General features: G+C 45.7%; 1 non-coding gene across 1 annotated transcript; it reads left to right on the forward strand.

The window, feature by feature from the left end:
• The first annotated feature begins 1519 nt into the window (after positions 1-1519).
• Positions 1520-1623, forward strand: LOC114670638 (U6 spliceosomal RNA). Its single transcript, XR_003720340.2, has one exon. It is a non-coding gene; the product is annotated as a U6 spliceosomal RNA (small nuclear RNA).
• The last annotated feature ends 11096 nt before the right edge of the window (positions 1624-12719 follow it).

Consider the following 12719-nt stretch of genomic DNA (forward strand, 5'->3'; position numbering starts at 1 on the left):
TTAATTTTATTTTATTTTTAGACATGGGGTCTCACTGTGTTGGCCAGTCTGGTCTTGAAATCCTGGGCTCAAGTGATCCTCCCATCTTGGCTTCCCAAGGTGTTGGGATGACAGGCGTGAGCCACGGTGCCCAGCCATTCATTCTTTTTTTTTTTTTTTTTTGAGACAGAGTCTCACTCTGTCACCCAGGCTGAAGTGCAGTGGTGTGAACTCGGCTCACCGCAACCTGTGCCTCCTGGGTTCAAGCAATTCTGCCTCAGCCTCCTGAGTAGCTGGGACTATAGGCACATGGCATCACACCTGGTAAATTTTGCATTTTTAATGGAGACAGGGTTTCGCCATGTTGGCCAGGTTAGTCTCAAACTCCTGACCTCAGGTGATCTACCTGCCTTGGCCTCCCAAAGTGTTGGGATTACAGGCGTGAGCCACACCATTCATTGATTTTAATTGCTCACTAGTATTCCTTTACAGGAACATGTCATGGTCTCTTTGCCCACTATCCCATGGATGCCTATTTAGTCCATTGCACTTTGAGCCCATTATAGGCAAAGCTGCGACACCCAACTTTGCATATGTTGGAGCTTCTCTAGAGTGAATACCAGGAAGTGGGATCACTGGTCTCAGAGTTCATACGTTTCAATTGCCAAGCAGCAGTGCATGAAGAGTTCTTGTTTCTGCACTTCCTTAACGATGAAAATAATACCACTACCCCACATGACACGTACTATGTGCCAGGCATCTTTCTAAACATCTAACATGAAATAACTCATTTAACCTCTCAAAGGACTTTGAGGTGGGGTACTATCATCATCCCCACTAGACAGATGGAGAATGAAGACACAGAGAGGTCAAATAACTAGCCCAAGGTCACTCAGCTAGGAATAGCAGAGCATGGCATGAACCCAGAGAGGCTGGTTCCAGAGCCTGGGCTGTTCATCACTCTTGTAGGTCTTGGAATTTTCCGGTTTTCAAGTTGCTGCCAGTTCGTGGCTGTGAAATGTCTCTAAGTACTTTAACTTGCATTGCCTGCTTAGAAGGGACCTTGAGGACCTTTCCATCCATTTGTGGGCCAATCAAGCATCCTCTTCAGAAAAATGCCTCTTTCTAGCCTTGGCTGTCCCCGAGTTTCTGATCTTCTCTGCAAGTATGCCTGGAGGCCAGGACTTGGGGCAGGGCCTGGCGCAGTGAGGGCACTTGGTAAAAATGTGCCAAACTCAGCCAGGCATGGTGGCTCGTGCCTGTAATCCCAGCATTTTGGAAGGCCGAAGCAGGCAGATTGCTTAAGCCCAGGAGTTCAAAACCATAATGATCACGGTAGTGAGACCCTATCTCTACAAAACAAAAATTAAAAATTAGCTGGGTGTGGTGGTGCATGCTTGTACTCCCAGCTACTCAAGGGGCTGCTGAGATAGGAAGATGGCTTGAGCCCAAGAGGTTGAGGCTGCTGTGAGCTATGATGGCACCACAGCACTCCAGCCTGAGTGACAGGGTGAGACCTTGTCTTTGAAAAAAAAAAAAAGTGCTCACTTGGGCAGCGCATATACTAAAATTGTAACAATACAGAGATTAACATGGCCCCTGTGCGAGAATGACATATACATTTGTGAGGTGTTCGATATACAGAAAAAAAAAGGAAAAAAAAAGTACCAGACTGACTGGTGGTGTCTCTCATGTCTCTCAACCTCTCTTCCTCCCAGGAGGCCAATGCTGATTAAAAAAGCTTCTGCTTAAGTCATTGGCCCACATCGGTGCTGTGCTGGGCACGCACAGTGGCCCCCTTGCCTCAAGCTCATTTCCTCCTGTGTGATCTGACTCTAACCTAGTTCATGATCTGACCTCACCTCCTTCGACTCTCCTTGTTCCTTGTTTCTCATGAACCCCACTGGCTGTCCTCCTGTCCCTTCAGTAGCCAAGTTCATTTCTACCTCAGGACTTTTGCATGTGCTGTTCCCTCTGCCTGGAACACTCTTCCTGTGGTGGTTCCAACTCATCCTTCAGGCTCAACTCAAATGCCACCTCCTCAGAGAGACTTTCCTGATCACTCTGTTTAGAAGAAACAGAGGTATGAAGAGACTGAGCATAACTGTCAAAAGTTGTACAGCTGGCTTATTGGTGAGATTTTGAATTATGTTACCTTATTATGTGCTTATACTTCTAAGTGTTTTCTACAATGGTGATGTATTCCCTGTGTGAATTTCTTAAAACTCAATTCAAATTAAAACCAAATTAAAACCAAATGAATTAAAACCAAATTCAGGCTGGGCATTGAGGCTCATGCCTGTAATCCCAGCACTTTGGGAGGCTGAGGCGATAGGATCACTTGAGCTCGGGAGTTCAAGACCAGCCTGGGCAACATAGTGAGACTCCATCTCTACAAACAATTTTAAAATTAGCCAGGAGTGGTGGCATGCACCTATAGTACTAGGTACTCAGGAGGCAGAGGTGAGAGGATGTCTTAAGGCTAAGAGTTGGAGGCTGGAGTGAGCTATGATCACACCACTGCACTCCAGCCAGGACAACAGAGCAAGACTGGACTCTTAAAAAAAACAAAAAACAGGTTGGGTGCAGTGGCTCACGCCTGTAATCCCAGCACTTTGGGAGGCCAAGGTGGGTGGATCACGAGGTCAGGAGATCGAGACCATCCTGGCTAACACGATGAAACCCTGTCTCTACTGAAAATATTTTTAAATTAGCTGGGCTTGGTGGTGGGTGCCTGTAGTCCCAGCTACTTGGGAGGCGGAGTTTGCAGTGAGCCGAGATTGCGCCACTGCACTCCAGCCTGGGTGACAGAGCGAGACTCCGTCTCAAAACAAAAACAAAACAAAACAAACAAAAAAATCAAAAAAGAAAGACCTCAATTTTTGTTGTCGTTGTTGTTGTTTTGAGATGGAGCCTCACTCTGTTGCCCAGGCTGGAGTGCAATGGCACAATCTCAGCTTACTGCAACCTCCGCCTCCCAGGTTCAAGCGATTCTTCTGCCTCAGCCTCCTGAGTAGCTGGGATTACAGGTGCCCACCACCACGCCTGGCTAATTTTTGTGTTTTTAGTAGAAACAGGGTTTCTCCCTGTTGGCCAGGCTGGTCTCAAACTCCTGACCTCAGGTGATCCGCCCACCTTGGCCTCGAAAAGTTCTGGGATTACAGGTGTGAGCCACCACACCCAGCCAAGACCTCAAATTTAAAATGAATTAAGAGCCAATTCTGAGAGAATATGAATGAGTGTCTGGGCTCTGTTTCTCAAGCCTCCTGGGTCAGGATAAGATCCTAGCATTCTGCATCCTCTGGGATTTCCTTACTGCCCGCTTTCTCACACCTTTCCGTCTGACCATCGTCCCTCTTGGCTCTGAATCAGAAGCCTGAAAACAAAGCATAGGTCCACAATCCACTCTGATAATCAGCCTCCCCTTCCCTACAGATGTTTCTCATCTGCAAAATGGGAATAATGCCGGGTGCGGTGGCTCACGCCTGTAATCCCAGCACTTTGGGAGGCCGAGGAGGGAGGATCACTTGAGGTCAGGACTTTGAGACCGGCCTGGCCAACATGGTGGAGACCCATCTCTACTAAAAATACAAAAATTAGTTTGGTGTGGTGGCGTGCACCTGTAATCCCAGCTACTTGGAAGGCTGAGGCAGGAGAATCACTTGAACCTGGGAGGCGGAGGTTGCAGTGAGCCAGGGTTGTGCCACTGCACTCCAGCCTGGGTGACAAAATGAGACTCCGTCCCAGAAACAAAAGGGATAATAAAAGACCTACTTCACGGGGATTCAGCATGATGGGACTGAAAAACATTTGGCCGAAGGAAGACTATTGCTGTGTGAGAACCGTACTGCGTGGTGAATTTGGAGTCAGATAAACTCTGGATCAAAGGCCAGCTCACTGTGTGATCTCAGGCAACTCAATCGCTGAGCCTCACTCTCCCTGTAAAATAAAGATAATAAAAATACCTACTGAGCTCTTTAGAATGCCCTTCGCTAGAAAGAAGCGGATAATAAAACTCCAGCGTGCTTTACTGGAACAGGCTCCGTTGACTCCCCACATAAGACATTTCTAGGACTGGGTAGCAGGAGATCCAGCAGCCTAGTGATCTCATCCTGGAGTCAGGCTTTTTCCATGTCTCCGTCCACAGTGTTGGTTTCATCCTCAGGCTGGTCCTCCTCGTGACCGCAGGATGACTGCCAGGAGCTGTCAGGGCCACGGGCATCCTCTTTCATGTCCAGCAGGAAAATGCATTCACTTCCAGGCCATCTTCCTGGAAGACTGAGGAAGAACTTTCCCAGAAGTGTCTGGCAAACTTCTCTCCACTTCTCATTAGCCCGGGGTAGCTCAGAGGCCCATTCCGGAACCAAACTCTGGCGAAAAGATGCAAGTCTCATGATTAGCTTAGACTCATTGGTTCCAGTGCCTGTGGCTGGGCTGGGATCATTGTCAAGGAGTCAGTCAACAACATCGTCCTCTCTATCTGCCTCGAATGGTTACTGGGAGAAGAAAATGAGATCATGCTTGCAGAGTTTAGCATACAGTAGGCGCTCAACAAATAGTAGCTTTTATTACTCTTACAGGCTGAGTATCCCTCATCCGAAATGCTTGGGACAAGAAATGTGTCAGAATTCAGATTGTTTTGGATTTTGGAATATTTGCATTATATTTACCAGTTGAGCATTCCTAATCTGAAAATCTGAAATCCAAAATGCTCCAGTGAGCATTTCTGTTGAGCATCACATCCGTGCTCAAAAAGTTTGGGATTTTGGCACATTTCAGATTTCAGATTTCAGATTTTCAGATTAGGGATACCCAACCATATTATTATTATTTTCTTTTTTGAGGCAGAGTCTTGCTCTGTCTCCCAGGCTGAGTACAGCAGTGTGATCTTGGCTCACTGCAGCCTCTATTTCCCAGGCTGAAGTGATCCTCCTGCCTCAGCCTCCCTAGTAGCTAGCTGGGACCACAGGCGCCACCACACTGGGCTAATTTTGTTTAGTTTTTGTAGAGGGGAGGTCTCACTATGTTTTGTAGAGGGGAAGTCTCACTGTCCTGGACTGAAGCGATCCTCCTGCCTGGGCCTCCCAAAGTGCTGGGATTACAGACATGAGCCACCGCACCCAGCCTTCAACAGTATTCTGGTTATTATCAACATCACCATCATCCTTTGGGGGCTTTGACCTCAGGCAGCCTCTGATCAAATTCCAGTTTCTCCACTTCTTAGCTGTGCGGCCTTATGCAAGTTGCTGAGCTTCAGTTCCACCCTGTAAAATGGGAATGATAAGTGCTCCTATCTCTTGTCATTACTGTGTGGCAATAGTTAATGCTCCGTATGTGCTGATAATGCATTCTTTGGCCTTCCCACTGGGAATTTGGGTGGCCTTTTCCCACCCTCAGTAGATGTGGTTCAGGTGAGGGAGACTCTCCGTTCTGTTCCAGAAGTGGGCACATTCTCCTCACTTGAATTCTTGAATCCCTCAGGTCAATATGATTGGCTCAGGGAACCAGGGAAAGAGAGCCTCTCTATCCTCTAGAATTGCTGGCTGGAACAGTGGAAGCTAGGAGCTGCTGGAAACCATCTTGGGGAGAGCTGGCTTGAAGTGGAGCCAACAAGAGGGGAAGCAGAGATGAGAGATGGAGAGGCAGAGGGCTGTTGACTCTGTTGAGCTCCTGGATCCAGCCATGCCTGAATCGGATTTACCACTGGACTTTTCATTATGTGAGCCGATACGTTCCTTTTTTTTTTTTTTTTTTTTTTTGGAATAAGCCAGTTTGAGGCAGGGGTTCTGTCACTTGCAGTGATGTGTGTGGAGTCTAGTCCAGACCAGCCAGGATGGGGAATTAGAAAAGGAGATAGTCCTCTGAGGGCAGAATGATGCCCACCTAAATCAGCTTGGTATTCCAAGAGCTTTGCCCAGGCCAATGCATAGAATGGAACTCTAGACGCATCAGGAGTTAAAAGCATAAGTAGGCTGGGCCTATTTGTGCCCTATAATCCCAGCACTTTGGGAGGCCTAGGTGGGAGGTTTGCTTCAGCCCAGGAGTTCAAGAGCAACGACAACAGCCTGAACAACATAATGAGACCCCCATCTCTGCAAAAGCAAAAATAAAAAATCAGCTGCGCATGGTGGTGTGCACCTGTAGTCTCAGCTACTGGGGAGGCTGAGGTAGGAGGATCGCTTGAGCCCAGGAGTTTGGCACTGCAGTGAGCCACTGCACTCTAGCCTGGGTGACTGGGCAAAACTTCATCTCTAAAAGTAAAAAAAAAATAAAAATAAGAACACAAACAGAGTCTAGTAAGTATCCCTCCAGACTTCTTCTCTGTGCTTATAATAGTCATATACAGACACAGAATAATATTTTTACAAAAATGGAAGCACACTCTACATTTTCAGTTCAAACGCTACCTCTCCAGTGACCACCCCATCTGAAGTGGCTCCACCTCCATCATGCTTTCTTGCATGCTGGCATGTTTCACTCCCTAAATTAACTTATTCAGAGCAGACATTTTTCTCTGTTTGCCATTGCTGTGTCGCCAGTGCCTTTCACAGACTGGCCAAGTATCCAATACACATTTGTTGAGTAAGTATCACTCTGTAGTTTGTGTGTTTGTTTTAACTTGTAGGGAAGTAGACACGAATCTGTTTTGACCTTTCAGACAAATGCATGGAGATCTATTGATTGGATGGGCCACGCTTGTTTCTCACACTTCGTTGAAAAATTGGGGGTGAAAAAAGCTGGGAGTGAAAAAATGGCCAAACAAACCAAAAGAAGGGTGAGTCATTCCTTCCTCCCCCAAAACACAGAGGAGGGGAGGAAGAAGGAGGACCGCCCCTTCCCGCCCCAATAAAGCCTTTAACAGGCCCATCCTGATTCACAGGGAGTGGACTTGGTTTCCTGTTCAAGAATTTCCAAGGCAAAAGCAGCCCTCAAACACATAAAGATGAGGTTGGGAAATAACTCATTGATGGTCTCGACTGTGGAGGGCAAAGTTGTTTATTAAGCTCCCAACCCTCAAAGGGAATGAACTTAAATTTTTGTCTTGATTATAAAAGTAGTATTCCAGCCTGGGCAACAAGAGCGAGACTCCGTCTCAAAAAAAAAAAAAAAAAAAAAAAAAAAAAAAAAAAAAAAAAATTGGCTCATCACTATGAAAAAGCATTTTCAGAGAATACAGAAAAGTGTGAGGAATAGAATAAAAAACAGTAATAATTTTGGAGCATTTTGTAAATTAGCCCATAGATTTTTTTTAATGCATACACGTGCACTTAATTCTAAAGTGAATCTGTGCTATCTTTTTATTTAACGGTAACCGTAAGATTTATTGAGTATGTACAATGCATATGCTAGTTGCTCTCTGTGTATTAATCCATTTTATATTTACAGTAGTCCTATGTGATAAGCACTATTATCAACTCCATTTTATAGATGGGGAAATTGAGGCACAGAGAGTTTAAGTGATTTACCCAAGATCACACAGCTGTAGGTGGCCAAGCTGGAATTCAGAAATAAGTAATGTGGCTTCAAGGCCCATGACCTTAACCACTGCACTACATTGCCAAGGCAGAGCAGAGGCCCCTCCCAAGTTAATACCCATAGATAGGAGTCATCCTTTTTAGTGTCTGCACTTATTCTTTTATTACTAGATAATTGGTTTTTTTTTCTAGTTTCCCCCTACTAGGAAATAGAGAGAAACTTCCCTTTTGGTTTTTAAATTAGACAAGAAAACATGTGGTTAGATGTCACCACAACTTGTACTTTTTTTTTTTTTTTTTTGAGAAGGGGTTTCGCTCTGTCACCCAGGTTGGAGTGCAGTGGTGCGATCGCAGCTCACTGCAGCTTTGCCCTCCCAGACTCAATCTATTCTCCCACCTCAATCTGTTCCCCCACTTCAGCCTTCTGAGTAGTTGGAACTACAAGCGCTTACCACTGTGCCTGGCTATTTTTCTTTTCTGTAGACACGGGGTCTCACTGTGTTGCCCAGGCTGACAACTGGTATTTCTAACCCAGGAGAAGCAATGAAGGGCTCAGCCCTACTTTGAAGCGATCACCCCATTATGCACATATATATTGACTGGGGGAGGTTATTTTACTTAAGAAACATCCATGAAGTACTTATGTACCAGACATGGCTTCAAGAATTTCTGATAGGCCAGGCACAGTGGCTCACACCTGTAATCCCAACACTTTGGGAGGCTGAGGCGGGCGGATCGTGAGGTCAGGAATTTGAGACCAGCCTGGCCAACGTGGTGAAACCCCATCTCTACTGAAAATACAAAAAATTAGCTGGGTGTGGTAGCGGGCTCCTGTAATTCCAGCTACTTGGGAGGCTGAGGCAGGAGAATTGCTTGAACCCAGGAGGCAGAGGTTGCAGTGCAGTGAACTGAGATCACGCCACTGCACTCCAGACTGGGCAACAAGAGTGAAACACCGTCTCAAAAAAAAAAAAAAAAAAAAAAAAAAAAACAAAAAAACTTCTGAATATTAGCTCACTTCACCCAAAAATAATACTCTGAAATACATACCAGGGAAACTGAGGTACAAGGAGGTTAACTTGCCCAACATGACAGAGGCGGTAAGTGGCAGTGCTGAGATCTGAACCCTGGAAACTTGGCTCCAGTGTCTGGATTCTTAACTCCTAATCAACCTCTCTGTCTACCCCTTGGCCCAAGAGAGCTGGCCAGCCCTGGGGCACTCAAAGCAAATCCACTTTCAGCTGAGGACTGAAGGCAGCAAAGTGAATATATCTATTTTTCCTTTTAAGTGAGACTCATGTATTAGCTCCCAGTTCTGTAGGTCCTAAGTTCATGCAGGCTCTGCTGTGCTCCATGTTCAGGGCATAACATGGCTGAAGCAGAGATGTCAGCTCACTGGAGTCCTCATCTGGAGGCTCTGGGAGGAACTGGCTTTTCAGATTGTTGACAGAATTCAGTTCCTTGCAGTTGTAGAACTGAAGCCCCCATTTCCTTACTTGCGATTCCCTCTGCAATTAGAAGCTTCCTGCATTCCTTGTCCTGTGGACCCTTCTACATTTTTATTTATGGCAGATATTTTAACTGTCCCACAGATTTGTCTTGAATAAGAAGCAAAGAGATGGGAAAACCCCTTAGCAACAGGTGCGTAATGGGACTTTTTTTTGTTTCCGTTTTGGTTGAGGGCTCCCTGCTGGGGTACTTGGCTCTCTCTAGGGACAGCTGAACCGTCTGCTGAGTTAGAAAAGCGGAGACTTCCCCAAACCAGCCTATGAACCCTTAGCTCATCACCTGTCTTGAGGGTGTACCAGGAAGACTTGAGGATTACTGAGGGGAAAATAGAGGTTATGGAGAAAGTTTCCCCTTCATTGAAAATGCCTGGGCCGGGTGTGGTGGCTCACGCCTGTAATCTCAGAACTTTGGGAGGCCGAAGTGGGTGGATCACCTGAGATTAGGATTTCATGACCAGCCTGGCCAACGTGGTGAAACCCCATCTCTACCAAAAATACAAAAAATTAGCTGGGCATGGTGGCAGGTGCCTGTAATCTCAGCTACTTGGGAGGCTGAGGCAAGGAGAATCGCTTGAACCCAGGAGGCAGAGATTGCAGTGAGCTGAGATCATGCCATTGCACTCTAGCTTGGGCAACAAGAGCGAAACTCCATCTCAAAAAAAAAAAAAAGTCTGCAAAAATAAAAAAATAAAAAATAAATAAAGGGCCAGGGACAGTGGCTCACTCCTGTAGTCCCAGCACTTTGGGAGGCTGAGGCTGGCAGATCCCTTGAGCCAAAGAGTTCAAGACCAGTCTGAACAACATGGTGAAACCCCGTCTCTACAAAAAAAATACAAAAATTAGCCAGGCACAGTGGTGTGCGCCTATAGTCCCAGCTACTCAGGAGGTTGAGGTGGAAGGATCACCTGAGCCTGGGAGGTTGAGGCCAAAGTGAGCAGTGGTCCAGCCTGGGTGACAGTGTGAGACCCTGTCTCAAAAATTAAATTAAATTTAAAAATTAGAATAAGAAATAATTTAAAATTCTGAAAAACATAAAATAAAAAAGATAGTTTCCTTGGGGTTTTCTGTGCTACTGCGGACATAGCACATAGTAGGTGCTTAATCCATACTTAATGATTTATGTCAGGTGCTAGTCTAGGTACTAGACCCCCAGTGAGCCTAATGGGGATGACAGGTCACAAGGAGGTAAATTTGAAAAAGAAACAACATTGTGCTAAGTGAAAGAAGCCAGTCATAAAATGCCACATATTTTATTCCACTTACATGAAATGTTCAGAATTGGTAAATCCATAGAGACAGAAAATAAAGCAATGATTGCCAGGGGATGGGGCAGCGGGGAGTGACTGCTGATAGGTGCAGAGGCTCTTGTTGGGGTGCCGGAAATGTTTGGGAATCAGATAGTTGTGATGGTTGCATAACATAGTGAATACACTAAAGCCACTGAATTGCACGTGTTAAAATGAAGTTTTTGTTATACGAATTATATCTCAATATTAATTTAATTTAATTTAATTTATTTATTTATTTTTTGAGACAGAGTCTTGCTCTGTCACCCAGACTGGAATGTGGTGGTATGACCTTGGCTCACTGCAATCTCTACCTCCCGAGTTCAAGTGATTCTTGTGCCTTAGACTCCCAAGCAGCTGGGATTATAGGTGTGCACCAATACACCTGGCTAATTTTTGTATTTCTAGCAGAGACGGGGTTTTGCCATGTTGGCCAGGTTGGTCCCGAACTCCCTACCTCAAGTGATCCACTTGCTTTGGCCTCCCAAAGTGTTGGGATCACAGGCATGAGCCACCATTCCCGGGCCATATTTCAATAATAATTTCAAATATGTTTTTTTAAAAAAGGACAAAACAGGGTAACTTCACATAATAGGTACCATGAGGACAAGAAAGTGAAATGCTGGAAGACGCAGTGGCTGGCTGGGGCAGGTGGGAGACTGCCTCAGTCAGGGTGCTTCCATTGTATGGGATCTGAATTATGACTAGGAGGCAGCTCTATGTATATCTAGAAGGTGACAGACAAAGGAACAGCAAGTGCAAAGTTCCTGAGGTGGGGACTCAGGAACTCATCCAAGCATGGCATGTTCAAGGAGCAGATAAGTGAGTTGGGACACAGAGGAAAAGGGACAAGAGACCCCTGCAGGGAAAGGGAGCTGACCAAACAGGGCCTTGCCGACTGCCAAGAGGAGTTTGGGTTTTGTCTGCAGTAAAATGGGGAGCCATGGGATGATTTTGAGCAGAAGAGTAACATGAGCTGAAACATACTTCAAAAAGACTGCTTGGGCCAAGCACTGTGGCTCATATCTATAATCCCCGCTCTTTAGGAGGCTGAGGCTGGAGGATCACTTGAGACCAGGAGTTCAAGATCAGCCTAGGCAGCATAGCAAAAATAAAATAAAACAAAAAGTTATTTTATTTTTCTACAAAAAATAAAATAAAACAAAAAATTACCCAGGAATGGTGGCATGCACCTATAATCCCAGTTACTCAGGAGGCTGAGGTAGGAGGATGGCTTGAGCCTGAGAGGTTGAGGCTGCAGCGAGCTGTGATCCCACAACTGCACTGTAGCCTGGGCAACAGAATGAGACCCTGTCCCTCAAAAAAAAAAAAAAAAAAAAAAAGAAAGAAAGAAAGAAGGAAAGACTGCTTGCACTGTCATTGTAAGGTAAATACAGCTACAGACATACATTTTGGTCAAAGATAGACCACAAATACAATGGTGGTCCCATGAGGTTATAATATGGTATTTTTACTGTGCCTTTTTTGTGTTTAGATATGTTTAGACACACAAAAAGTTGTCATTGTGTTACCATTGCCTGCAGTACCCAATACAGTAACATGCCGTATGGGTGTGTAGCCTACAAGCAATAGGCCATACCATAAAAGCCTGGGTGTGTCATAGGCGACACCATCTGGGTTTGAAGAAGTCTGCTCTAGGATGTTCACGTCGAGATCACCTAACGACATATTTCTCACAACGGATTCCTGTCGTTAGGCAATGCATGACTGTGGCAGGCAGGTAGGAGTAGAAGCAGAAAATGTAAGTAAATCCCTTTGACAGTGTGCTTGTGACCTGCAACACTCAGTAATTGCCAGTCATCTTTCATAAGCTAGAAACAGGCCAGCTTGTCATATCTATTTAAACACAGAAAGTCAAGGCCCTGGGTATTTTGATCTTTCTGTCTTGATGCTGCCTCACCTCCCTGTTCTGAGTCACCAGCCCTGTGGATTGTTCCTCTTCCACTCTCACCCCTTTGTGTCCTCCACACTGTCCCCACCCTAAAACCTGATGACCGATAGAAACACTTGCTTCCTTGGCTTACCTTTTATCTTTCCCCCTTTAAAAAATATCATAGTTTTGGCCGGGTGCAGTGGCTCATGCCTGTCATTCCAGCACTTTGGGAGGCCGAGGCAGGAGGATCACTTGCACCCAGGAGTCTGAGGCCAGCCTGGGCAACATAGTGAGACCCTGTCTCTATTTTTAATTTTTATTTATTTATTTATTTTTGAGATGGAGTCTCGCTCTATTGCCAGGCTGGAGTGCAGTGGTGCAATCTTGGCTCACTGCAACCTCCGCCTCCCGGATTCGAGCAATTCTCCTTCCTCAGCCTCCCGAGTAGCTGGTACTACAGGTGCGCACCACCACGCCCAGCTAATTTTTGTATTTTTAGTAGAGACGGGGTTTCGCCATATTGGCCAGGATGGTCTCAATCTCTTGACCTCATGATACACCTGCTTCAGCCTCCCAA

Source organism: Macaca mulatta, chromosome 10 (genome assembly GCF_049350105.2).
Source record: "Macaca mulatta isolate MMU2019108-1 chromosome 10, T2T-MMU8v2.0, whole genome shotgun sequence".
NCBI lineage: Eukaryota > Metazoa > Chordata > Mammalia > Primates > Cercopithecidae > Macaca > Macaca mulatta.